Raw genomic sequence first — 27762 nt, forward strand, 5'->3', positions numbered from 1 at the left:
AAAGCTTTGAAATAAGTTAGACTTTTTTTCCCTAACATATAGTGAAAAAGGGACAGCTGGCATGTAAAAGCAGCTGTCTGCTCTAGGTACTTTCAAGAATGGATACTCTTCCTTAAAGCTCAAAATTGCAGAGCAGAGACAGAAGCAGATCAAATAAGATATTAAAACAGCAGGCTCAAAGGAGATTTTTGTCAGGAGATGTGGTGAGTTGCATAGGACTACTTTAAGAATCATTTCAAGTATAACTAGAAGAGTTTGTATTTCTTTTAAATATTTTAAGTAGGGTGGGGTTTTTTTAAACCACAATTTTGTGGAAAAATATTGCAGAAAATTTTTCGTTAGAGCTATAAGCAGGTCAGAATATATACCCTGAATTGCTGGGAGTGTCTGCATGAGTGTGCATGCATACACATCCTTACATAAAAATTAATTTCAATTAAAAAAACATTTCCTAATATAGTGAACAATCCTCATTGCTGAATTTACGTATGCCTTTACTGATCATTTATTCTGGAAGCTGCAATTTTGAACTCTCCATCTGACTGCTCAGCTCAGAAGAAGGTGGCCTACAGAAAAAAAGCATTTTTTGTTCTTTCAGAAGCATAAAAAGATGTTAAATTGTAAAGTAAGCTGTGCTACAATTAAATTCAAGAAATATAGCTGCGTAGGATAACAGACGAACAGCTTTTCCCAACAGTCCCAAGCATTTTCCCCATCTTTTTCCCAAGTGATACAAAGAAAAGGAACTAAATGTTTCTTTGTCAGAGATACATCCTGGCAGGAAGGCTCCTGACTTTGAGGTTTAAACACCTTAGCAACAGCTATGCTTCTATCCAAACTAATTTCTAGATGAAAAGAGAGGAGTAGAACAGCAAGAAACCAAAAAACTAGACATGAAAAAAATCTAGTTAGATTATCCAATTCTCTTTTGCCTACTCCATCAGTCAGAATGGTATATTGCCATTCAAGGAATGACTAGAAATGAATTCATTTTTATGACTGGAATACAAAACTACTAATCAAATTTGCTTCAGAGGAACCAAAGCAACCTATTGCAGATTCTGTCAGGCAGACAGCATATGTTTGTGAGCTCTTAGGTATGTTTAGTATTGCAGTGTTTGTCCAGCCACACCATTAAGTTCGGTGTTGCAGCTCTACCAGAAAACAGCAGCTAATGCTGAGGAAACACGTCATGCAGCCACAGTTTAACTTCAGAATCCAAGGAGGGAAAAAATCCTGTGCTCAACTGGCAAGATCTGCCATAGTTGTTTTGTTATTAATAAAATAAAAAATTAAACTAAAAAGTCATTTCATCCATCTCAACTTTGTAGAGGCAAATTTAGATTTGGTATAATACACAGGAGAAATACTAAGATGTTTTTCTGTAAAAGCTGTTGATACAAATACAGTTTTGTTATTCTTCCCCTCCTTTAGCCATTGGGACCTAAGTAACAAATCACTTTCCTTTAATCATGGAACCAGATTCCACCGTTATATCTCAAACTTCATTTTGGCTTATATATTTGAAATGTATAGTGAGAGCTGAAGTTGGTTGACAACACTGATGTTCACACATGCATTAAAACCAATAAAGAATGGAGGTTTTCCTTGTCCCTCCTTTTGCTATTAATGTATTTATAGAAACACTTTTTGTTGTCCTTAACAGAAGTGGCCAGATTAAGTTCTAACTGAGCTTTCACCTCTCTCGCCTTCTTTGTGCATGACCTACTGATATCCTTAAACATTTCCTGAGTTGCCTGCCCCTTTTCCCAAAGGTGGTATGCACTCATTTTTTCCCCTGAGTTCCTGCAAAATCTCCTTGTTCAGCCAGGCCAGTCATCTTCCCCAGTGCCTTATCTTTTGGCACATAGAGACAGCCTGCTCCTGTGCCTTCAAGATTCCTTTCTTGAAGTATGTCCATCCTTCTTGGACCCCTTTGTTTTTAAGGGCTGCTTCCCAAGGGACTTTGAGTGAGGGTCCTGAATAGGCAAAAATCTGCCCTCCAGAAGTCCAGGGTAAAGGTTTTGTTGACACCCCTCCTTACTTCACCGACTACTGAAAACTCCACCATCTACTGGTGCTTGTGTCCAAGATGGCCTCTGACCACCACATCTCCCACTAGCCCTTCTCTGTTTGTAAACAGGCAGTCTAGTGGGACACCAGCCCTGGTAGGCTCACTTACCAGCTGCAACAGAAAGTTATCTTCCACACACTCCAGGAACCTCCTAGACTGCCTCCTCTACACTGTGTTGAGATTCCAGCAGACATCCCAAAGGTTAAAGTCTCCCATAAGAGCAAGGGCTGTCAATTGTGAAACATCAGCCAGCCACTTAGAGAATAATTCATCAATCTCTTCTTCCTGGCCAAGGCATCTGTAACAGACTCCAAAGAAACTCTTTTAAAACCGACTTTTCAGTGTAACAGGCACCTTCACCCCATCTGCCTCCAGGCAGCATTGCCTGAGATGCAGCTGAGGCTCTGTCTTCTCCCTTTTCTAGTTTCTTTCAGCACCTCTCACTTCAGACTTCCCTGACTCTGTTTTGGTCTAACAGGAACATGACACGGTGAATAGAGCAGCACCATGCAGAACTGTAAAACTTCAATTTTAGCCATGTACCAACTTGTTTTTATTTCATTTAAGAGGCCTCACTGGAGGCATGACAGTTTCATTACCATTGTAGTACTTTACAAACGATACATCAACGAAAGGATTAACTACATAAACATCCTGTTAAACTTGCTGTCATTATTTCATTGTGATCTGATGATAACTGCATAACTTATTGCTAATACTAATTATCAGTCTTGACAGATTTGGCACATATAATGATTTCTACAGTCCCTTCCCAGCATAGGCATTTTCCTGCTTCTTGATCACCACTGCCTTTGTGTTACTTGAAGAGCCTCCTGCTTTCTCCAGAGAATTTCATAACTCTTTCATCCAATCTCACAGCTGCTCAGCGTCCACCTAATTGACGTGGCCACCTCTGGAAAGGAAATGTAAGGATGAGTTGATACCACAATCTTCTGGACATGGTATTTCTCAGTAATGTCATACATGAAAAGACTGCAGGTAACATGTCCCTCAGGAAGAATTGAAAAGAAGAATTAAAGTCAAAGAAGAGTTGAAAGCATCTCTTTTTTTCCATTGTGGAGAAAAAATTACAGCCACTTGTCTGGTTTATTAGTTGTCTCATTAAAAGCTTTACTACACTCAAGACTGAATATGCAGAACTGTTTTTTGGTTTATAAAATGTAATTATTCTAAAGCATTTTTGTTTAAAAGAGGTAACTCGGTACCCTTAACAACCAGGGTGATGCAAAACTGTTTTTTGGTTTATAAAATGTAATTATTCTAAAGCATTTTTGTTTAAAAGAGGTAACTCGGCACCCTTAACAACCAGGGTGTCAGCAAACTGATAATTTTAACTTTACAAATGCTGCTACAAAAATGTCTTCCAAAAACCTTTTGCCTTCAAGGTAGGAGAAGCATGCACACAGGTGACTTAGCCTGGGGTTTAGATTTAGTATCCAAAACTATGGTTCTTTGGACGCTTATACTGAGAGGTAAATTTCATTATTAACTGAGGTTAAAAAAGGCTCTGCTAAACCTTCAGTGTTTTGGGGAAAAGGGTATTTGGTAGATTTTAGAGAAAAGTATAAAAACAGAACTTCTGAGTGTGAGCATCCTAGCTAGTGCATATTCTTCAGATTTTATAGAAAGCAAAGTATTCCCAAAGAGACCAATAGTTTCCATGAGTTTCTGGAATCTATGAGTTTGCCAAGCAGATTTATTTTGTACCATTTAAAGAATGAAGTTAAGTTTGATTAAGAGCAAAGAAGTATCCATACATATATTTCTGATGTTAACTATATCAAACATTGGTTAAACCTTTAGAGTATTACTACTGTAGTAAAAGCCACATTTCTTAAAACATGCTAGCATACATTAGCTAACAGATTTACACGACACTTCAAACTCTCAGGGTTCTTGCTTAGTACAAAGAGCAAGGAAATTCTGTTAACAAAGCTAGTGTTGTTTCTGTTTGTAAGGTCTAGCATGAAATGGTATTACATTCACAAAATTATATTCACCTACTGCTTTGCACTCACCCATAGCTCAAAACATGAATACAAAGCAGCATGACTCAGCTAAATATAACGGGTCTGTGATGATTCCACTGGGCTGTGAAGAACTGATGAAATTTGATTAACCTGTGAAAAGGGAAAAGACAATGAGTTATGGAGATAGCACTTCTCTCATAGTAAAGTGTCTACCACATTATGATCTTAAAATAGTGCTACTGTTTGGGAGAGACATTTCACAGAAGAACTGACACCTTACATACCCTTCAGAAACCATAGCTAGCCAGCTGACAGATATCCTCCCTTAGCAAATGGGCTGCTGAGACAGTTCGCATCCCAGGGTTAGTGCAACGTTCTTGCTCTCCAGCAGCAAAATCCCATTCAGCCTCACTTTAAAACCTGTTGGCAAATGAAGGATAAATCACTCTAAGTTTAACACATCTAAAAATGTATTAACATGCTAGAAATTATTTAAATGGACTTATTTTTGCAGCCATACTTGATTGTATGAGTACTCTTCCCCTTTGACCTACCTGCTTAAGAACTCTCTTAAGCTGTCTTCTAAAACATATTCACAGATATTTTCTATACTTAATCTCTTGCTTGTTTTCACATTTCCTACCCTGGCTAAAAATTTAAAACATTTATTTCTGCTTCCTAGTTATAACTTAGAAAGTCAGCAATGCTATGAAAAAAAAAAACCAGTATGATGTTGCAGAGATGTATTAATATTACTCAACATTCAAAGGTTTGCTAAACCCAAGAACTTAGCAAAGACTTCTTCAATGTATTACACAGAACTAAACAAGAGCTCCCTGCTTTCCAGGAAAGTGCAGATTTTATGGGAAATTTACTGTATTAGACTAGACTATTCAAAACAAACAAACAAAACAACAGAATTTCATTTCAGCTTGGCTCATACAGAAATTAGTGTATTTCATTTTGCTGAACTGACTGATATGATTCACTTCCTGGCAGTTAACAAAATAGAAAACTACTTTTCCCTTTGCCCCAGAAGGAATATGTTGACTCCTGTTCTCATCCAGGGTTGATATTACGACTATCTCTCCGGTTGAACTTCTTTGGAGTCATAGAAAAGAAGGTGATTCACTAGAAAATTATTTTGGTAAGGGAAGAATATCTGTAAGATTTCTTTTTTTCAAAAGGATGCTTTTTCCCTTGGCCACCCCTGCAAAGCACTGAAAATGGGAAAATCTGGATAAGTTACAAAGTGCCTTGGGAGAAGTCATGTGCATTTTACAAAGTCTGAAGCATGAAAATATCTCCTTGACATTGAAAATACCTCTACATTGGTAAATTCTTGGCTTTTAAGAACTTTGATTCCCAGGAAAAGTCTTTGAAACAAGAGCATTTCATATCAGCAAAGCTCTTCATGCAAATACCAGACTTCCTTGTTTATGAGCAATTCCAAATCCTGCTTAGCTCTCATAATAGTCCCCTTCCATCTGAGAGATTTCTGTAGCATGTATCAGATGAGTGTAATTATTACTCTCCTAGAAATTCTTCTATTAACACTATCTGCTTATACTTCAAGGTAAAGAACATTTCTTCACCCGGGTCACTACTCAATGATACAACCTTTTAAAGACATTTCTCAACTACGTCCTGATTGTGCAAACAAATTCATGGGGAACCAGATGGATACAAAACATCTCCCTGGCAGAGAAGCCTTGCCCTCTTAAATTCATCTTTCCAAGGTTGCCCGTTCCATGGAAAGCACCATGAAGAAAACAAAACCAAATCACACCACAGAGCAAAAGCAGCTAGGTATCTTGAATTTCTTTGGAAATGCTGTTCATTGAAATGATTTCAAACCAAAGAAATTTGTGACTCTACTGATGTTTAATATTTCTTCAAAGTACACTCATGTGTTTACCCATAAGGAGACGATGGATTCACCATTCCAACTCGGCAAAGAACTTTTTCTGTGATGAAAAGGTAAACCCATGAAAGTTTTTTGCAGTCCCTGTTTTCTGATATAAATCTGAAAACACCAAAACAACCACATCACTATTGCACTGATGACCCTTAAGACTGAGCTGTAGCTTGAATACCACTAAGTAAAACCTGTCAAAATGTGCTATGACCACTAAACTAAAACTAATGACTTCACCAGCAGCCCCTGGCCTCTAACAAGCAGAAAATAACATTGATCTTAATCAGATCAGACACCAGATTCACTCAACTCTATCTCAAAGTCTATTTGATTTCATGCTTCATTATAAAATCAATTAATTGCTTCATTGCCTAGTCATTTTATATGTTTCTTATGAGACATATTGTGTTGATATTCAAAAGATAGCAGGCACAGATATTTTGTATTAGCCACACACAGTAAGAGTGGAAAACAGTATTATTTTTAAAAGATGCAGCATATATAAAACCAATACCATGAACGAGTTCACCAGACCATGCAAAGCAGTGAGATCAATTGTACCGGCCAGGGGGTCTTTCCTGAGTGCCTAAAAGCCCTGCTTTCACAGGGGCTTCACAAACTGTGACAAGGAGGCAAGCACCATTCACAAATCCATCCTCAGCAGCACCTTTTGCCAGTGCACAAGCACTTCCTAGCAGGAGAGCTCAATCTCCTCAGAGCTGAAAGCTGAAACATTTTCAGTGCAGTGAGGCATTTTAGAAGCTGAAACTACACATGAAACACCAAGGAAATCAGCACAGACATGCTGGACATGTGGAAAATTTAAGTCAAAATGAGGCTCTTTTGTGGCTTTGCAATAATAATTTCATTTTCCACGCAACTTGTAAATTTGAGTGGATGTTTATGGAAAATGGGATCGTGCACTCAAGCATGAGTTTCCAAATGAAGTTGATTTTTAAGGAAGTTATTTATAGTTTATTCTATCAAGCTTTTCAATTACATCTAGATTTTGTAGAGCACTTAACCATGATGCATTTCAGTTCATGATGCAGTTTCATGAATATATAACTAGAAACATTCCTTTCAGACAAATGGGATTCCAACATTAGCAATAAGAGAAGGAATTTGTTAAGATTCAACCCTACAAAAAGTATGTGTATATCTTTTCTACTGCAGATAGTATTTGCAATAGATGTGGGTTGGAAAACTGGTTTTCTGTTTTTTATATTAACTTTTGTCCCAGTTGCCATGCACATATTCCAAAGACTACTTTGCCTTAGCTTTCCTTAAGAAGTGCTCCTATAACAAATGCTTGATTTTTTACCTTGGATTTAATTATGTACGGTTTTATCCATTATTCCTTATGCTTATTCATTGATAATCTGTCATGTTTTCTTCTGTGATTTACAAATATTCTTTGGAAGTGACATAATGACATTAACCCTGCCCTACTTTTGAGGTGTCAATAATTTATAGAAGCCTGTCTTGCAGCGCTTCTGAAACCATTCCTTATTCGTATCGAAGCTGTACAAGTTGCAGTCAGAGCTGAGTTTCACCCAGCACTATCCTGCTTTTGACACTGACCACCACGAGTTCTTTCAAAGGACATTCACCAGGACTTACAAAAGGCAATAGCTTGCTGCCCATAGAATGATTTTTTGCCCTATTAATTAGGAGTAGATTTAGGTCTTCTCCCACGCTGTTATTTCATTTAATCAATATGATGGCAGCTTTTGAGGTTGAATAATCTGTAAAAGCATATACTATTTTCTGGAGTCCCAAAGCCCTGAGTGTGTAGCAGGTCATGTTCAACCACCCTGGGACACCTGCAAAGGCAGCCCACTGCCTTTCTCAGGCAGGACATCCGCTGCCAGTCAGTCTGACCAGCACCACGGATCTAGCTTCAGTTTGGCGAGAACCCTGCTGGCAATGAAGGGGAATGACTGGAACTACAAGTGAATGACTGGCTTTCAATAAGCTGAGTAATAGTTACCCAGAAGCCAAGTATGCCGGGGGAAATATTAATCTCAAAACAGCTTATAATATCTTATATTTTAGGTGTTCATCTGTCTTTTACACAGAAGCAGCCAAAGTCCACAGCGCTTCACATTCTCCCTGATAGATCCATGTCTGTTGGTCAGAGTCTCATTTCTATCCATTCCTGGAAAGTGATCCTGACATAAATGTTACAGTGCTTGAAGCTTCTTCAAGCTACTACTCTGTCTTCCTGTCCCAGCACAAAGCCCCAACAGCTGCATTTAGCTGCGCTGCTTAACTGTTGAGAAATTGCCTTAATCAAATCTGTCTGACTAATGAAAACCCCAAATGTGTAAATTGAGGTCACATGTGGAGGACCATTTCTTGTGGCAGATATGCCCCTCTCAATGGGATGAACACACTGCAATGCTCGATTGCTGCTAGCCTGCCTTCAGAGGACACCTTGCATCAGCTCTCATACAGCTGCTGTTCTGACTCTCCAAGGGCCTGATATATTTGGCACGTTGACTAGAGCTTTACTTACCATGTAGGAGTGGTATGTCAGGAGTGGGAGGCAGAAGAACTTCCATGACATGAGTGTTGGAAATGCCAGCTGGGAAGCACTGGCAAACAGGGTCTGAAGAAACTAGTCTCACTCTGAACACTCGAGGCTAGTTAAACCAATTCCTTAGCTTCTGGAAGATGAAAACAATTATTCTTCTGGAATGAGGATAAGTAAACACTTGGACTCACCAAATTACTGATAGTTTCCATTGACTTGGGAGGGATTTGTTAATTTTTTAAATTTAAACTACGTGCTACTTGAAGACATTTTTATTTGAATATCAATTTCCATTATTTCTCTGAGGCATAGAGGACTAATTCAGCTCGATTACTTATTCAGCAGTCTTTGTTCTCTTTGCTTGACAGATACTTATCTCTAGGAATTAATACTTCTTCTGGTGAATCAATTTACAGCAGCACTTTCATAAACTTTCATAAGTTAGGCTGATTATATCCAGTTCTCATAAGCTGAGAATCACATTTCCTCATGTATGTCATCCATAATAACACAAAACTTTGTTTCCAGGGTTCTGCCTTCACTATTTCAGAATCAAAGAGTGATTCAGGACTCTCTAAATAACCCTCCCATCCTGTGACTAGGAAGAGAGTCACCAACTTCAAACTGAGAGAAGAGACTGCTTTCAGGACAGTGCCCCAGTCAGGAAGAGGAGAAAAAATAGCTGCAATGAGAAAATGTCAGTGGTTTTAACATCCACGATCTGTCTTCTCTATCAGTTTATTAAAAATTAACATCACCATTTGGCACTGCAGGGATGTGCTGTAGGAATAAGTGGGTTTAAGTCTAACATAATCATGAACAGGGCAGGTTGTTTTCACATTTCTGTTGTATAGTGTTCAGAAGTCTTTTGCTTAGTGCGAAGAGCTCATATCAAGTGCTGTAGAAACTTAGATTGTGCAGTACCTTCCTGGAATAAGTCATAAATTTGTATAATGTACATAAGTATTACAACTTTGCCCAGATGATAGCACAAGTCCAGAGTTTAAGGTTCTTGCTTCTGGTGAGTGTACCTTCACCAGCTCCAGTACATTTTTTTTACTGTAAAGGTGGTAAAATAGAGAAAAATGTTGCCCAGAGAGGTTGTGGAGATATTAAAAACCCAACTGGACATTGTCCTGAGCAACTGGCTCTTGCTGCCCCTGCTTAAGCAAGGGGGACTTGACTAGATCTCAAGAGGTTCCTTCCAACCTAAACTACTCTTAAGACCATAATCTGCACCAGCAACACAAAAGAGTTATTTTATTACTGACTGCTACATTCTTGCACACGTAGCATCATTTTTTGGATTGTCTGTAGTTTTAATTGGGCTACAAGTAACTGCAAATAGATCCTATCGATTACCCTCTAGTTGGGTATAATGTGAAGAAATGAGGTCAAAGATAGCTTCAGCAATGGAACAAACACGTCATCGGCTTTAGTGGTCAGCTAAAGTGTGTGCAATCAAAGTCATACGAAGGGCAAATCCTCTTTCCAGCAACTTGCTGTACTAAAAGAGATAACCCTTGCCTTGCCTGTGATTACTTTCAGAATTCCTAAGTTCTCTGCTTAGGAGTAAAAGGGTCTAGGTAAAACAAACCTAGTGAGAAAGGTTGGGTTTTGGCTAAACTTTGAGGATGCAGCTAAAACTTTTTACTTTTATTTTTCCCCTGAAGAATGCAAATGCATTTTTGAACCACTGAGTAACTAAATCAGCAATGTACTTCTGCAAGTAACAAAATTCTACCTTGCTTTCAAACATGCACATAATGGTACTCCTAGATAAACTCTTACTGTACTTTCTTTCCAGAGCACTGTGCTGTGTCTCATGCAGGGTCCTCAAGGCCCTGCTTTCTATCAGAATGTAACTGATCCATCTCAGGTTGGAAATAGAAATGTGACTCTTCAGCTTCTCCTGGGGATAGAAACCTCCACAGACAACTCAGAAAAGAGAGGTCCTTACCTCACTAGCTAGAGTTCATCATCTGTGACTCTAGTAATTTCCTTTCTCATCAGAACAATCCTCGATCATGGTAAGAGATCAGTGGTACAAGGCATAGGCAGACAACATTGTTCCTCTTGTTTTTACAGCAACTTCCTGGAATGAATTTATATCTTTAATTTCAGTTACTTTAACTCAACAGCTGTCAAAAATTTGCAAAATATTATATATCAAGAACACAAATATACCTTTATTTATTTAATACTGTGCTAAACAAGTCAGAAGAACTGTCCAATAATTTTGCTGCTTCTTTAGAGGAAAAACAGAAGTGTATTACTGAAAGCCTGTATAAAAGCAGAGTTTGGCTAAAAGAAAACTAAAAGAGACTTAGTAAGTTTACTGACATCTTAATGAAAGTGGAAATTTCCAAGCAGAAAGTGCTCAGCAGGGAGCATTTTTGTATGGACAAAGAGACATACATAGTGCAGTGAACCACATTCTGTAATGTTTCCTGCATGTATCCTGCAGTGATGAGCAGACAGCGTTCATGGCTTCAGGACACCACACTTTTCACACTCAGCACAGAAGAAAGTGTTGCAGCATCATCTCATATTGGGGAATACTGAAAAGAGACAGCAGTACCTGAGCAAGTGCTCTCTGTCTCTCTCTCGGTCATACACCAAGCCTGCAAGCCTGCTTGCACACAGGCCAGGATTGTTTTTCAATTGTCTCAGCTCTCACTTAGCTTCAACTGTAGACTGTGACTCTCTGACTCCAGCCACTGACTGTGACTCTCACAACTCCATGAGGTGGGGTCTTCTGCCCTGTCTGAGCTACTGCTGTTTGCTTCACGATGGGAAAGAAGGAGTTCTTGCTGTTTGTAGATCAGCTGGGACACTGACATGGATGTGAGGCAAGGTTGGCTTGGGTAACTTCTAACAAACTCAGGAGACTACTTGGATAAGCAAAAACTCCCTGATCACTCATTTAGACAGCTCAGAAGACTGGTAACGAGGTGAGAAAGCTGCCTGCAGGCAAGCTGTCGGACTGACAGCATGACATTTAGGGTTGGACCAGTACCTCTGCTTTAGCTATGAAACTAGCCTGGTTCAGACCTACATCTGACATTCAACCCCACCCTAACAACACCGACGGCTCCACGGGCCACTCCTCCTCTCTTCCTGCTGCTCTCTGAATCAGTGGAAACAAAGGGAGTACTGTCTGGATGGGAGAGTCACGACTTCCAGAAAAGCTGAGCAACAGAAAAGAATACAGATACATTATTTTGTCTCCATTTATCTCTTCTCAGTTTCTTACTGCACTTCTGAAGAAGTGCAGTGATTATTTAACATATAGTGGGCAGAGGGGAGTCTCTACAGCTTGTGGGCTGCTGTATATTCACAATTTTGATGATTAGTATAAAATAGTACGTCAAACCTTGTGCCATGTAGTAAGACATTGCTGCATAGGTCAGAACGCCACAGGAATTTGCAGGTAAGAAATAATCTTAGTTATTGAAACAGTAAAATAAAAAACCATAATGGAGACAAGGACAACTTACACAGGTATTTGGAAAAGAATATCTATTTTTGCCAAGAAAAATACACTTACCAATAGAGACAATGTTGCAAAAGCCTTAAGATTACAGTAAATATTTTGGATAAGGATCAAAATACTTGTAGTTGAAGCAATTTATGTTTTCCTGCAATTTTATGAGGGTAGACAGAACGGTCCAAAATATGTTCAAATAAACTATTTTACATCACCATCCAAGTATTTTTCCTTCCTGCAGTAGAAAATGATGAAAATATCAAAGTTTACAACACTACAGAGCTTGGTCTTTTCAGATGATGCACTTGCAAATTTTTCATTTGTTTTGTTTTTTATTCTGTTAACTAAGGACTTTCAAACACCACTTGCACCCAAACCCAGAACCATTTCTGGTGAAATGCAAGTCATGCAAAACCTGTGCAGCAACCATGAAAAGTGAACTGCTCTGCAAATACCACTGCAGTTTGTCACCAAGAATTTCTGTATTTTAAAACTAACAATGAAAAAAAGTGCTATAAATTTAAGGACAAAATATGTGTAATAACTCTTTACAGTCCTCACAGTCAGTATTTGCTGGATACATGAAGTCAGTTATAGGGCAGCATCTGTCAAAAACAGGAGGCTCTTCTAATTATCACTTCTTAAACATCTGCAGTTTATGGAAAAAAAAAGGAGAAAAATAAATAATTGAAGAACACTGGCCATTTGAAAGTCTTAATATTTCTCAGAGACTGTTATGCTACTCTGTACCTCCTGAAAAGAACACTGGAAGGAGGAGGGATGGCAGAAATAAGCATTTTCATAATACCATGATTGATGGAGGACCAAGAATTCAAAACCAAAAATCTCTTAGGAACAACTCACCAAACAGGAATCTTAATCATTTCAGACTTCTGGAAGGGAAGCAGGTGGAATGTGGAACATATTTGGGTTTTGGCGAGGCAATAAAAATACTGATACTGACCTTGAAAAGCTCATCTCCGGAAAGCTGGAGGCATTTCATGCTATTTTTTGTTATCCTGAGGAGAAAAGGAAAAATTCAGGAATCTTGAGAGGGTAAGCTCTGGTCCTTATATGAATTAAAGTTCAAATCACTGAAGTTGATGAATAACTTTACACGGATAGAAAACAGTAATTGAATTGGTTTTATATAAGTTCATTTTACCCCAAAGTGACTTCTTGCAGCTATGTCACTCTGCTCAGTGCCATCTCTGCCCCTTTGTAACTGTGCCATTATGAGCAAATATCTCTGGTTGGTTACTGCTGATGTACACATCTTGTCTACACAATAATACTTCCAAATATCTCCCCAGAGCTAAAATGAGCTTATTACCAGAAAAGACAGTATTTCTTCCATATTGTCTCTACAGAACCAGTGCAAAGAGAAAGCATTTGAAGTTTTGCTCTGCCCTTTCATAATGACCACTGTGTCTGGTTTTCATAGTGGGAACACAGAGTGCAACTGCTGCTGGGAACTGCATTTGGACCCAGATCATCCTTTCATGCACCATGCTGGCATGGCTTTTTTATGCTCTCTGGCATCTGAGTAAAAGTGCAAACACCCTTCTGTTCTCCAGAGCTGCAAGAGGAGAGTCTGAAGCCAAAGGCAACCCTGTCACTCTCCCTGCAGAGCTTTTCCCAACTGATTCTCATTATAATCATGCCTGGTAATTGCTAATTTTTAATTATTTTTGCAGTTTACACCTGTCTGATATCAAACAAATGCTACCTCCCTTCCCCTTCTGCGGCTATTTAAGCCACTACACAAAAGACACTGCTTTAATATTTAACCTCTGGGCCTACAACAACTACAGAGAAGCACAAGACAGAGACGAAGCAGTAAAATATTTGTAACTAGCTTTAGAAATGTCCTCCAGGTCTCTGCACCTAGCTCTGTGCTTCTTTGCATTCTATGGACAAATTAGCACTGTAGCTCCGACCGCACACAGTTACCTGGGACTTTACACTCAGAGCTTCAAGCCACCGGAAGCAATTACCCTCGAAGGTGTGCCTGTAGGTCTTAACACAGCATTCACCCAAAAAAGGATGTGAGGGAAAGGCTGGGAGGCCAAGCGATTGCACCAAGGGGTGGGGCAGTACACCTTAGCTGAAGTCTCCGTGAGCCCCAGCCAGACAGAAATGTCACCTCATGCTGCACATGGCTCACCACAGCACAGTCACCTCCTCTGGGAACACGGGTGATGAAGCTGCACGTGGGCAAGAGCTGTCTGGCTGCAGCTTCAGAAACCACTGAGCAGATGAACAGAGCAAAGAATAGAGGGGGCTAAACCCCTCTTACCTACCTGCTTTGCTTTTTCCATACCCAGTATAAATTCAGACAAAGAACACCTGAATAACTTCTGTTTAAGCACCTCAGACTACTGTTTAATTCAAAGAGGAAGAAGAACAGCTAGCAATCCAAATATTTGTACTTTGGTCTTTGAGAAGCACAACAGGCAGAGTCCCTTTCTGCTTAAGCGTGAAAGAACAAATGAATAAGTTCCTTGCTCATAAATCCAAGGCAATTTTCTGTTCTCTTCTGTTAATTGTGCATTAACTTCCATGCTCAAGCTTCCCTTGTTTTTGAGTTCAAATTTCTTCTGGTGCACAAAGATTTACCATTTCTTCCTCCTGTCTCTTCAGTAAGTTCTGAGAACTGCCTCCATCCCTTGATGCTAATGCTTCCTCAAAATTAACCCTTAATCAAAGGCATCTAGTGTTTCATCTAAACAATTTAATTCCTCACCTGGTATTTTCAATAGGGTTTTCTGATATATATTATACTTCCTCTAACCTCCTTCACCATACCAATACCCTGGAGACACAGTGAGCTTTAGAGGTAGGCTAGCTATGAAACTGGCTAAGTTCTGTCATCTGGAAACAAATGCAAGCACTCCCCTATTGCATTTATGTTGGCTTTACCAGTACTGGTTTCTATTGTGATTAGAGCAGTTGGTGCTGGAAAGTCACTACTGGAGCCATGGGGAAGCCTTACATCTTTAAAAGCAGCATTCTGGTTTTCAGGCAGGGTGAAATATTGAGCTTATGGGCTACGCAAGTCACCTGCGGCTCTTTTGTGTGGTAACATAACTAAGGCTTAGACACTGATCCTTTAGTCTTGCTCACTTTGACAGATCACTCCCATATACTTCCAGGAAAATAAGACTTCTCTTATAGCAAAAATCCAGAAAAGAAACAAAAAAAATCCCACAACAACCAAGCAAACAACAAAACCACCTCCAAAAAAACCCCAAACCCACAAAGTCTTTACACCATGTTCTTCTTAATCCACCTTAGTTTTCTTGAGAGTGATTGTGACATCGAATGATTCGTTTTGTGGAATTAAAAAGCACGGCATGAAGAGGGTTTTTTTTTTAAGAACTCTCATATTTCAAACTGTTGAAGTGAATATTTTCTCTTCCTTCAGCCTTTCAGTTCATATCTGCAAACAGGAAGTGTGCCCTCCCTACCCAGGTCCTGTGCCTGCTCAGGATTCCCTGGGAGCTTCCTAGTGAGACCAGACTAGTTCATGAGATGAAGGGGCTTCATGTTTTTGAGAGGGCTCTCCTTAGAAGCTTTTATTTACTTGTTAAGTAACACATTTGTGTGTTATCCCTTCTGAAACTGATGTGGATGGAATCAGGCAGACAGCACATGTTACATTACATTATGAGGCTTAACATTTCACTAATTGCATTGACCTCTTTCTGTGAATCACAGATTATTCCCCTGCTCATAAAGCACATCTGATTCCTTTACATAGCTGTCCATGCAATGTGATACAATCACAAAGGCCCACAAGGGGATGAAACCTCGTGATTTCTTTATCCAAATGTAAGCAGACAGCATCTCCAGTTTTCATCAATACTTTGTCCACATGAACAGGATGAGGAACAAAGCTCTCTTATTTTCTGCAACTTATTTCTTAACTCTTACTTCTCTTTTAAACAGATATAACAAGACATGAATTGAAATAAGAAAAGCAGCTGATGGGCTCTACTTGGGCATGTGGTTTTTCAATTCCATGAAGAGTTTCTGCAGGATGTAATGGGAAACAAAGCATCAGTATAGAGACCTCAAACGGGTATGAGTCAGCCATCTGCTGACATACCAAGGACCTCCATTCAGCATCTCTGTGCTGAACTGCATCTTCTGAACGACGATGGGTCCTCTGGCTACTCATCAAGAATTTTTGCTGAAATGTCATGCGTGCATGTAACTCCCTATGAGCTGGGAAGAGCATCATTGCTCCTCCTTACTCCATTGCACTAAGTCAGAGAAGCTATTAGGATAAATGCATTCTCTATGGTAACTACATTTTATTACTTTGGCCAATTTCTCATAAACAAAAGTGCTAAGATAAAGCAAATAGTCTGCTAGGTAGCTCAGGACTGAGCATAACTTACATGAAATGCTGAAGCAAATGCACCAGGAAAGGTAATTCCAAATGCTTCAACTAAATGAGCCATTATGGTCCTGCCAGAATTCTCAACTGCAAAACCAGTACCTGAGACAAGAGCCCACTCAAGTTAGCACAAGTCCTTATGCTGGCTTTAGTGGACTTTGGATCAGGGTCTTTCATATAAAACCACCTGCACCTGTGAACGTTCCTATTTATGAATAAAGCAAAAAGATCACTTCTGAACACGAAGAACTGTGTCTAACCAACTGCTCTTCACGGCTTTTGCTCTCCATGTAGTAATCTGAAGATGTATCTTTCAGCTGATGCTTTTCACTCTCCTACGCACAAAATCTCCCTGCTGCCAGGAGCAGAGGAAAAAAAAATGTTATCGGCTAAACTTAAGACCCCAAAATTGCAGGCTTGTCTGTAGCTGATTGCTTCTCTAAGCTGCTCTGTTTCAAAAGGAAATCTCATTACTGCTTGTATAATGATCTTATTGATCATTAAACATTGCCTTTTGCTAGAGCTACAGTAATACTAGAAGGATATTTGATTAAGAATGGATAATTTCTTTCAAATACATTCACGACCCTTCTGCATACTTTTTACAAAATATCATAAACAAAGCACGAGCAAAGCAAGCTGCACATGTAGGAACATGTTTGTTTTCTCATAGCTGGTGTTTTTAAATATACTAAACCTTTTTTATGGTTATCTTTCAAATGAGGAAAAAAAAGCAATGAGAACACTAATAAAAAGTTCAAATGTGTCAACTTTTTTTAAAAAAAGAAATACCTGGTATTTTTAATTTTCCCACAGCACTTCTTTGATCAAAAGTATTTCTAAACTTAAGCTACAGAGGTCCAACATTAGGTCTGTCTGAAGGTGTCTTTTTCTGGCTGAATTTACTGCTTGCTAAAGGAGTAAATTATTTTTATTACATATAAATGTAAAAGGCCAAGTGCCTTTGCTGCATTTGCAGGTCTAACATTTTACAGGGCTAATATCTGTCATGAAGGGGACTAAAAATTATGAAACTTGTAATTATTCACTTCCTTTATATTATCCTAAATGGTTAATTGCTCAAGTTTGTAACAGCAGCATAGCACTGTAATTTAAAAAAAAAAAAAAGGCAGGGATGGCGTGAGGAAATGAGGAAATTTCTAAGGAAGGGAGCACAATGACTATATCTAAATTTATAGTAAAACTTCTGACTTGAGTAGATTTATTCTCCTGGACACACAAATAGATGCACTAACTGTGGGTTACCAGTCTCAATAAGATGGTCGTGTTTTGTGCAGTACAAAAGTCAACTCATCATAAAAGCCTGGTTGGAATTTCCCATCCAGGGAAAATCCTGCACCATGGTCATGTACTTACTTCCATTTCAGCTCCTGTGAGCTGGGCTCTTGTTCCCAAAGCAAGACATCAGGAATCATAGATGTTTTTACTGGCACACACAGTAAGCGAGCTATCTCACCACAGAAACGTACAACAAAACATAGACAACAGCATGAGGTACTGCATCTTGTTTCAAATCTTCTGCTTAACTATTAATTCTGGGGTGCAAGGTGGAGCAGCAACTGTGGCAGAAGAAGTGGGGAAGATGTGGCCACAAGTCAATAGCCAGAGTGATCCACAACACTTAGGGAATCACAGGGCAGGAGATCTGCCCTGCAGTGTGCTGATCCCCTAATAGCCTGTGAATGCTCTGAAAGGGACATCTGCCGAACTAAATCTTGGATTTAAATTTAATCCAAGTGACTTCCTCTGCATTTATCTAGGGCTTTTGAGCTGAGAGAAGAGCTGCTGTGCTGACCAATAAAGGAGATGTATCATTTAGTTAATGTCTTTTCTTCCCTGGATAAAATACACAGAAAACATCCTTTCACTGACCTGGTGACTCCATACAATTGCCTGCAGAGCTGCCCACAGGGCTCGGCTGACCATGAGAAATCTGGATGTTGCTCCATGACCAAAGGGCAAATTGTCAAAAGGCAAACTGCTGAGTTGTAGGACACTTCACCACAGCTCCTCCTATGAAAATGCCTCTGCCACGGCTTGTGGGAAAGGTGTCAGATATAAAAAAACCCAGGTTTTATACATACTTGTTTAATACATCATGATCTTGACTGGTTTGTTCTCCCAGCCCTGAAGTTTCCGGAAGCTGGACAGAGGTGAAAGACACTTAAGCAAAGAACCTTGTGCAACAGACTGGTACATAGTCCCAGCCTGACTGCTTACAACTGGCTATTCAGAAAACTTTTCACAACAGCACCAGGAGTTGCAAGCCAAAAGGGCAACAGTAAGGGATAGTTTAATCTGTAGGAAAACATCAACGGAGGAAACCAAGGTTAAATCATTTCAGTGTAGCACTAACTCCATTATTTTAAACTTGTATCACTTCCCGTTTTAGAAAGCACTGGAATTTATTTGATCTTTCACATGTGCACTGAGTAGAATTTGGCAGAAAGGAAGAATTACTTTTTCTTTAGAAGAAACCTCCTGATCTTGTACAGAGCTGCAGTCACCTAAGTAATAGGTGCTCCTGAGCACAGCCTCTGGAAATCCCACTGTTTGCCTAACCACACTCCCTGCCAGGCCCTCAGGTGCTCAGACCAGCACTAAGGGGAACGATTAACACCTGCCCATGATGCATGGCCTGAGCCCAACTTCCACCAGATGGAGGCTGAGTTACCCATTCAAAACATGAAGTTAAAAATTTGGTCCTTTCACCAGACAGGGTCTGAACTACCCATTTAAAACATGAGGTTAAAAATTTGGTCCTGGCACAGTCCTGCTGCAGATTGGAAATCTTTTCCTCCTGATCCACATTAAAGATTTCCTACAGCAAAGGGAAAAAGGGTTTTTTGGTACCTTGTGAATCACTGAAGGTATAATTGTAGCACAAAGAAGTTCTTGTGCTCCATACCAACTCAATGGAAGGAAATTCTGGATTGAAGCTACAGTTTTAACTCATTAAATACCTCACATCGAAAGTGATTACACACTGGATTACCAGTGTGTTTTACTAATGCATTACCATGTATCATCACTGGTAACCTTGCCAGGGTAGGAGTAAACTGCTGCCTGTTGAAAACAATTCCTGGAGAATACTTTCTGCTTACCTTTCAGAAGGATGAGAACCAGATCCTACAACATACCACTGTGTTCTACACTCTGCTCCAACTTAAAATAAATAAAACTTCTTAGTGGCTCAAAATCTTGCAAACACTGGTAAAATAAATTTGTTTCAAATTCCATTTACCTGAGCACCATAAATACCCCTTCAGTTTTCTGCTAACAACATGAGGAAAATGTCTCAGAATGCTTCTCCGCAAGTGAAGGAACTGTTGTACCTGAAAGAGGTTGCTTATTCAACAATCAACAATTAAAAACTGGGGAAATATGGTATTAATTAGACCACTTTAAAATTCCCTTTTTGTAATGTACTTGAAACCACCATTCCCAAGTTGACATGCTGGAGAAAAGGAATGTTAAATCATAAGTCTGCAGCAAAGGTAAATCCAAAAGCATGGAATGCCACCATTAAGGTAAGCATCAGCAATTTAGCTCACTGCTCAGATTACACCAGTCCCAATTGGAAGACACTTTGGGGTTCTTTTTTTAAATTTTCTCTTAGCTATAAAGGCTGCTGGTGATTGAAAAGTCAGCTGCGGACATCAGGGAAAAACATGTATTACATGGAAACAAGTTGACCTGCGGTAAATGATTCATGGTGTGAGCTACAAGGATCTGGCATATCCTCATCCTAGGGGAGAGTGCTTTGGCCAACACTGCTCCCTGCACCTGTGGAGAACACCCACAACTGTTTATTATAAAAGATGAATGAGGCCTCAGAACAGACTTGTGTAGTACACATCGGACCTTGCTCTTTAGCATCAGAAAGCTTGCTCCATTGCTGCTGCGTTCTGGTTGTAAGCTCAGTGGAAAGCAAAGTACTGCAGCATTGAATGGCTTTGCTAATGCCAAAGTACAAATGAAAACAAACAGAAAAGCACAATATGCACAACAGATAAGAAGAAATAACATCACAGAGCCCTAACTTCTAATGTGCATTACTCATGGACAGAGCTTGCATGAATCCTCTTTACCCTTCTTCACTGATAACAAAAAAACCCAAAACAAAACAAAAAAAAACAAACCAACTTAAATCACACTTTGTTCTTTATGTAAAAGTGAGACTGCAGCTATTTAAGGCATTGTTCTGGAATTAGATCAGATATTGTGGGGCTTCACATGAGTTAGAAATAATCCAAGACATTTCTTGGCTTGTTCCACACTTCTTACATTTAGAAAAAACACCCATCGTCTGACTCAGCTCACCAGTGCCTGTGTTTTTAATAATTATCATATATTTTTTAAATGGCACTTTGAAGTATTTCTTGTCTTTAAACACAGGGTGAAAAATTTCAGCACACAATTTGCTGTATTAGTCCCAAAAGTCACCAAACTTGCTTGTTATCCGAGAAACTGATGAATTTTCTCTGTGTCTGCCTGTGTATGAGAGGGGGGAGAGAGTGAGTAATGAAGGCATACTTGTCATGGGGAGTGGTTTGCATATTAATAAACAGTGCTTGAGCATATAAAAGCCTTTTCCACCGAGGTCAGCACTCAGAGGGACTCGTGTGCGCTGAGGAAGGGACCACGTATCACCGCACCAGAGTGAGTTCTGTTTCAGCTTCGCTAACTGCTGCAGCCTGGTTCCTCTCTTTCCCCTTTCTTCTTTGATCCTACTCTGCCCTTCCTAGGGCTACTGTTATAGTGGCTGTGTGGGGGTTAGTTTCATCAGATTATGCTACATGTAGAGCAAGTACTGAGAGTATTTAATTTTTAGATTTTTGTTCAGTTTATTCAGCATGAGTCTCTGAGTAGTACGATCGGCATAGAGAGGGATAACCAGGAGCACTACAGGGTGTCTGCAAGTACAACTCAAGTACCTCGCCCATACGTCTTCTTTGCTACTTACAGGCATCTTTCAACTGCCTGCTTTACTTAAAACATCTGTACAGTCACATGCACTGCTAAAATCAGACTTTACCAGAACTGCTTTCTAGAGACAAAAAGGCAGATCAGTAGCCTGTTGGTACATCAAGCCCCTGTTTCTCACCAGTGCCTTATGTAATCAGTACTGAGCTACTCTGATAATCAGGCTGCATGTCAGAGTACTTCCCAAAGAAAATACAACCTCATCAGCAAAAAGCTGGAGTGAGGAAGCTCTGGGCATTCTTCAGGGAGTTTTCAGTAAGTGAAAAATGATTTTAAATCAATATTCCATTAGAGGTAAAGGCCGACTTCTATGCATTCACTTACATAACCAAGTCAAATCTAGGCTAATGTCAGAGAAATTAGATGAATATTAAGCAGCACTAACCAATTCCTCTAGGTCATTTTTGTGCATTGTTCTGTTCATTTCAAATTCCTGTATTTCGGTTCACCAATGGATTAACATAACCTAGTCCTAATTCCCATCATCATTCTCTAGAGGAAAAACCTCCTGTGTCTGCTTCCACTGTCTGCATTTTTCTCCTTATCAAAACTCACAGAGGTTTTTGCTGTCAATTTTTGTCTTTACTTCAAAATGATACTCTGAGTAGCTGTTAAGAATTTTTTCCTTTAAACTTTAACTGCTGTAATTTGCCTGTGTCCATAATCCTCCTGCACACTTTTCCTCTATTAAAAGATATCTTTTCTTCACTACTCATCTCAAACTATCCCAGTAAACAAACTATCTTTCCTGGGCTTCTGTACTCCTTAAAACTGTTTGTAAACTCTAGTACTTTCATACTCAAAAGTTGCAACATTTGTAAAGAAAACAAAACAAAAAACCCTATAGAGGTCTTTCGAAAGTTTACTTTTGTTTATTCTTTTGTTTTCTTTAATCCAAAATAGAATCCACCTCTCTCTGAAAATGGGTACATCCTGTAAATTATTATTCACCGCTGCAGATGCACACATGCCCAGGCACACAATCAAATCTCTTTGGACAGAAATGAAACTGAAGCTCTCCAAATTTTAAGCTGAAAATGTACACAAAGTTATTCTTAGAGTTCTGGGCTTGTGCACAAGCAAGAATATTAGCCAGTCACCTTCAGTGCAGCACACTCCCGTGCCACTGACCAACGGGCTGTGCTGCTCTAAGGGTTTGCTCTCAAGGTTTCTGGTTGCTGTCTGTCATACACAAACTTCTCCAGAGCAGTTAAAAACCAGAAGTAATTGAAGTTGGTGCTCACCTTCAAAACACCTTTGATCAAAATCTCACCAGAAAATAATTATACTGCCCAGGAGCCATTGACATACTGCTGGTGTTGGACTAGCAAGGGGCATGCCATGCCACTGAAAGCTATTCACACCAGCTGAAGACTTACATATGCTGCAAATCTCAAACAGGTGATTTTTTTTTTTTATCCTTTTGACAGCTAGTCCAAGAGGGGAAGAAAAATAAAAAGGGAAAGAAAAATCTGCCAAATCCCGCATATATGTTTCAAAGGGCCACCATTTTGAAGAACCTTGCTTATCTGGAGTCAATCTGCTAAAACTCCCCCCAAAAAAGCTACAATGATGAACTTGAAAAAAAATGAAATGGCTAATTTTTTATCTTTTTAGCAGGAACTAAAAGTGTTGCTGGAATGACTCAGTAAAGCATAAGCATGTAATGGAATAAGAGAGAAAACAAGGGCATTCAGGGGTACCAGACAGTCTTTGTATTATGTTTTGGTTTTGGGTAGCAGATGGCAAAGGGATAAGGCAAACAAAGAAAGGTATACAGAAAAATAATGGTTTGAGCTGTTTGGTAAGCTTTCTTTAGTTGATGTTTGACAACAGGAAAAAATAAATGTGGGACACCAGCCTCTCAGGTAAATGAGCACATTTTTTGAGGGGGTAAGGTCAGAGCAGGAACACACAGCAATGGGCACTGCCCCAGAACCAGACTCTACCTGGTATTTCCATCAACAAAGGTGAAATTGGTTGCAAACTGCTGCTCAGAAAGTACTTTCTTCTTAAGCATAGGGACACATAGGTTAGGGTTTTACATACCGAACAGGTGGTGACTATAACTCATGGAGTCTTGGACGTTTATCACTTAAGGCCAAATCTAGGTGGTCTCCAGGTTTTAGGCTGAGTGTTGGGCAGAGCTGTAGGTCCATGTTTCCCAGCGCTGGTCCTCTCAAGAAGATTGGAAATACCTGAAGAGCATTTTAGCAAGGTTCTGGGTCTCCTCAGGCTCACTCTGCCTGAAAAAACAATTCCAAAATATCTGAAAATACTTGAAATCTCTGCCCTGGCCCACTGTGCTGGTCCCTCCTGGGCAGGGTGGCAATGTGCCAGACATCCCAGGGCAGAGCAGGAGGACACTAGGAATTTGTGAGCAGGAGACATAGTGGGGGGTGCTGGAGAACTCTATGATATGAATAAAACCTTGCCCAGTCAAACCTGTACAGGCTACAGGGATCATACATAGTGCTTAAAAGCCTATCTAATTCTTTCTTTCACACCTGTAATTTTATTTTTAGTAAATTTTATAGTGGGTTCACAACATGCAACAGTTCAAGAGCAAAGTAGTTTAGACTAGCAGGGGGAAGGATTTGATATTTGTGCTTCCCCTTGTACATATGCACCCACACATGCAGACATGGCTGAGATAGAAAAAACCTTTTTAATATCCAAGGAAAGATGTTAGGTGGCTAAGGCAGTTGTTATACAAATTACTGTGCTGGACAAGCTTGAGAGCTTGGAAAATGGACATGAAATTATCCTGGCAAAACCAGCAGCTGCCTTTGGAGAGCCAACTAAACAACTTAATACACAGTAACGTCACTCACAATCGGGCTCTGTACTTTGTAGGAATATTGTGAAGTGGTGCTGATTCATCTGGAGCCTACGGAGACAGATGCAAGGCATGAATTTTACAGGAATGACTGGTGTTGGCAAGAATTAAGATTATTTAGGCTTTTGTTCTACCACAAAATGCTTCAGGGAATTCTTAAAACACCTGATGAGGAAATGAAGACTTAAACATTTTCTCCTGAGAAATTATCCTAACCACTCCTTCGTCTGCATCTTTTCTGAGATCTCTCCTCTTGCAGTTTTATTTACCACTATTTCACGGTCTCAGGTGTGCAATTTATTCATCTGAAGTTCATTACAGCTTTGGAGGCTGCACAAAACAATTTCAAAAGTTATTTACATAAATCTGGGACAAAAGTAGATGCAAACCAAAAGAGTGAGGATCAGACAGAAAGCAAAGTCACCACAGATGCTCAGGCCCTAAATGGAAGAGCCTGGCAAGTCAGGCAGAAGGAGCACACTGATGAAGTGGCTGAGTGAATCCCTGTCTGTTACCACCTCCTTGCCTCCTTCTACCTGCTGACATGTAGGAGCTCCCTCACTCATTTCAGTTCAAATGAACGGGGTGAACCTTAAATATCCCAATTCTTATCAGTTTGACTGCAGTTGCCTGAGGGGCAATCACATGAAGGGCAGCAGATACAAAGTCAGCTTGGAGAAACCCAGTGGGCCCAGTGGCGATCTCCTTCAACAACAGCCTTGACAGTGAACACCCATTCATTGTCCAGTCAGAGTAGACCCTCACTTTCAAAAAAATCCTCTCAGAATAAGTATTCTTCTTATCCTCCTCTACATTATGGCTTTTTTTTCTTAATTAAAAAAAAACCCTCTATAAAAAAAGTGGGGTTTTTTCCTGTGTTCTTGAAGGATTTTTCTAGAGTTCTGATTTTTCACATCATCAAACCAAGCTTGCAGCTTCCTCAGACAGATAATTTCTTTAATGTCTCATATAGCCCTTTCTCTTAAGCCCACATATTGACAGATCAGGCCTTGCTCACACAGCAGACTTTTATTCATCAGGTCACTTAACATACTTGTAATCATTAGTAAACTCAATAATCCCAATGCTTTTAAAGTTCTCATTTCAGGAGGCTGATTTCCCCCACAGGTCACAAATAAACAGCACACTGGGTAAAGACATGCAAAATTCTTCTAAAAAAAATTTATATCTATATATGCTTGAAGTCATGAAAAAAATATCAGGCCACAACCATTATATTTGGAATTTGTTATTTCAAAACTCAACCTGCATCAAATTGCATAAACATTTGCTTCAATTGATTTGTGTACAGAAAAGGGTGTGCGGATTTTTTTTCTTTTCTCTCGAAGGTCCAGATTGCTATGTGGCATAGAAAAATAAGAGATCAAATTAAAATGTTTATTTTCTATAACTGGTGTGGAGTGGGAAAAGAAACCATCAATTTTCAGAAAGAGAGTTTATGTCAGACTGACAGCTGACTGGAAATATTTAGAATTACTTGGAGTTTTTACTTGTATTCTCTGTTAAAACAGACTACTATAGAAATCTTCCACTGGAAGATTTGTATTCTTCCATTAACCTGCCAATGTTCTCGAATCCTTCTCCCCCAAAAGACAGGCAGAAAACATCTTATTTTCTTTGCTAAAAAAAACGGATTAATAAAAACATCTTTTAGAAGAAAACCCCCCCCCACAAATCATCAAATCCTTACTATTTTTAGATTTCAAAGGCTGAAAATATCACTTAAATCTCTAATATTTTTGACTCTGTGTTAGAACCTGAATAAGTTTATGTTCAAGGAAAGGAAAATGAGCGTTTTTCCTTTTTTGCTGAGCAATAAGAGAGGACCGTCTAATTCTTTAATTCTCTGTTTCTCAATGAGAATCCCAAAGTCATTAACTTCCCCAGTTAGGGAGCATATCACACACCTCTCAGTTTTTCCTAGGAAAAGCCAGAAGTTAATTGTCTTAGTGTTACTCACATCCAGATAAACAGCTTGGATTAAGCCAGTGCATTTGCCAGGCAGACTTGTCAACCTTCCTCAAAAACGAGGAGTGACAAAGCGACCGACAACCATCCCATGGCTGGTTCTTGCTGGCATGAGCCAATTTCTCTGCATCAAACTTTCCTCTCCAAAAAGGATCAATACATCACGATTTCTCTTTGTACTTTCAGATCAAAATTTAGACAGAAAATATGAATATATAGAATAACTTTTCACCGAGGAAAAAAACTGAAGGCATTCCTGCAGCAACCGATTTGATCAGCAGCCAGGAGTAGAGCAGCACCACGTCTGCAGGCAGGGCAAGGCTGCTTCCCAGATGGCTCCTGCCTTTTCAGCATTGCTCAAACAGGAAAACATAACCAAGCAGGCCTTTCCCAAAACCCTTCTGATCATTATGTTAGGTTGGTTAGGTAAAAGGGAAGTAATGAAAAAATATCAGGCCACAACCATTATATCTAGAATTTGTTATAGCTGTGGAAGCTTTTCTTTACTTGCCTTCTACAGTAACTATTTGAGTCTTGTCTCTCTGGTTCCTTCCTCTGAAATCTGAAAATTTAAAAAAAAATGAAGGCAGAAAGACTTGGACAGGCAAATTTTTTAAAACTGAGAAGGGAGAAAGCTGCTTTAATGTTCAGCTCTCCAATTACAGGGGTGAGGAATTCACATAAATGAGAAGGACACTAAGCAAGACAGGCAAAATTGAACTTAATATTCCTAGTGTTTCTGAGGTGAAACAAGGTAGACTAAGTCACTTTCCTGGTTAAAAAAATCTTCCTTTGTATTCTGTAAGTAACACAACCCTCCCCAGCCTGTAAGGATCAGAATGAAAAATCCATGCTTCATACGTAGATAGGTCACTCCTGGATAATAATCTACAGAAAATCTCTCCTTCAATGCATAAAGACTCTTTTGTCTGTATATACAGATATAGACCCAGCAAGCTCCTCTCCTTTCCTTTTCTAAATTGAGTTTCTTGATTGACATTAGCACTGCTTGGCCCTGTCATTGGGAGTAAGGAAGACAGGGAATAGTTTTCCCTCTGAAATCCCAGTGTTACCATTAATGGAAAATATTCAGCTGATACTGGTTATAAGACTTCAAACTGTACATGTAGGACATCATGGAAATATATGAGTAAATGTCTGAATGGGGTGAAATTGCAATTCCCCCTCCATCCCAGTAGGATACCCAAATCAGGCTGTTGTGTCTGCATCTCTTCCAAACCAACTCATTTGATTTTCAGGTCAACTTTGCAGAAACATCTCATAAAAAAGCAGAAAATGTTTTGAAAACAGCGCTTAAAAAAAAAAAAGTCCACAAAACTTTTCACCTTTAGCTAGTTTAGTGCTTAGAGAGGGCACAAACTCCATTTCACATTTCATAAAGCAAGATGTTTCTTGGCAGAAAGATACCTGTAAGCTTATGTGAGTGGAAGCGGATTTGTTGTTATATTTTCATCCTATAAAAATAATGAAAATGGAATACATAATCAGT

General features: G+C 39.4%; 1 protein-coding gene and 1 long non-coding RNA gene across 3 annotated transcripts in view; one reads left to right on the forward strand and one right to left on the reverse strand.

Annotated features, from left to right (window-relative positions):
* Positions 1-2558: 2558 nt before the first annotated feature.
* LOC116786050 lies at positions 2559-12337 on the reverse strand. Its single transcript, XR_004356807.1, has 4 exons — positions 12073-12337; positions 10483-10617; positions 4114-4215; positions 2559-2987 (listed from the first exon to the last, which is right to left on the reverse strand). It is a non-coding gene; the product is annotated as an uncharacterized LOC116786050 (long non-coding RNA).
* Positions 12338-21008: 8671 nt separating this feature from the next.
* HPGDS (hematopoietic prostaglandin D synthase) overlaps positions 21009-27762 on the forward strand; it is a 29424-nt gene continuing 22670 nt past the window's right edge. The window contains exons 1-2 of one of the 2 annotated variants that reach the window (XM_032686141.1): positions 21059-21100; positions 24281-24363. The gene's annotated coding sequence lies outside the window, so the exon portion shown is untranslated. Of the gene's footprint in view, positions 21101-24280; positions 24364-27762 lie in introns of both variants that reach the window. The other variant, XM_032686140.1, reaches the window with a different exon arrangement.

Source organism: Chiroxiphia lanceolata, chromosome 4, assembly GCF_009829145.1.
Source record: "Chiroxiphia lanceolata isolate bChiLan1 chromosome 4, bChiLan1.pri, whole genome shotgun sequence".
Taxonomy (NCBI): Eukaryota; Metazoa; Chordata; class Aves; order Passeriformes; family Pipridae; genus Chiroxiphia; species Chiroxiphia lanceolata.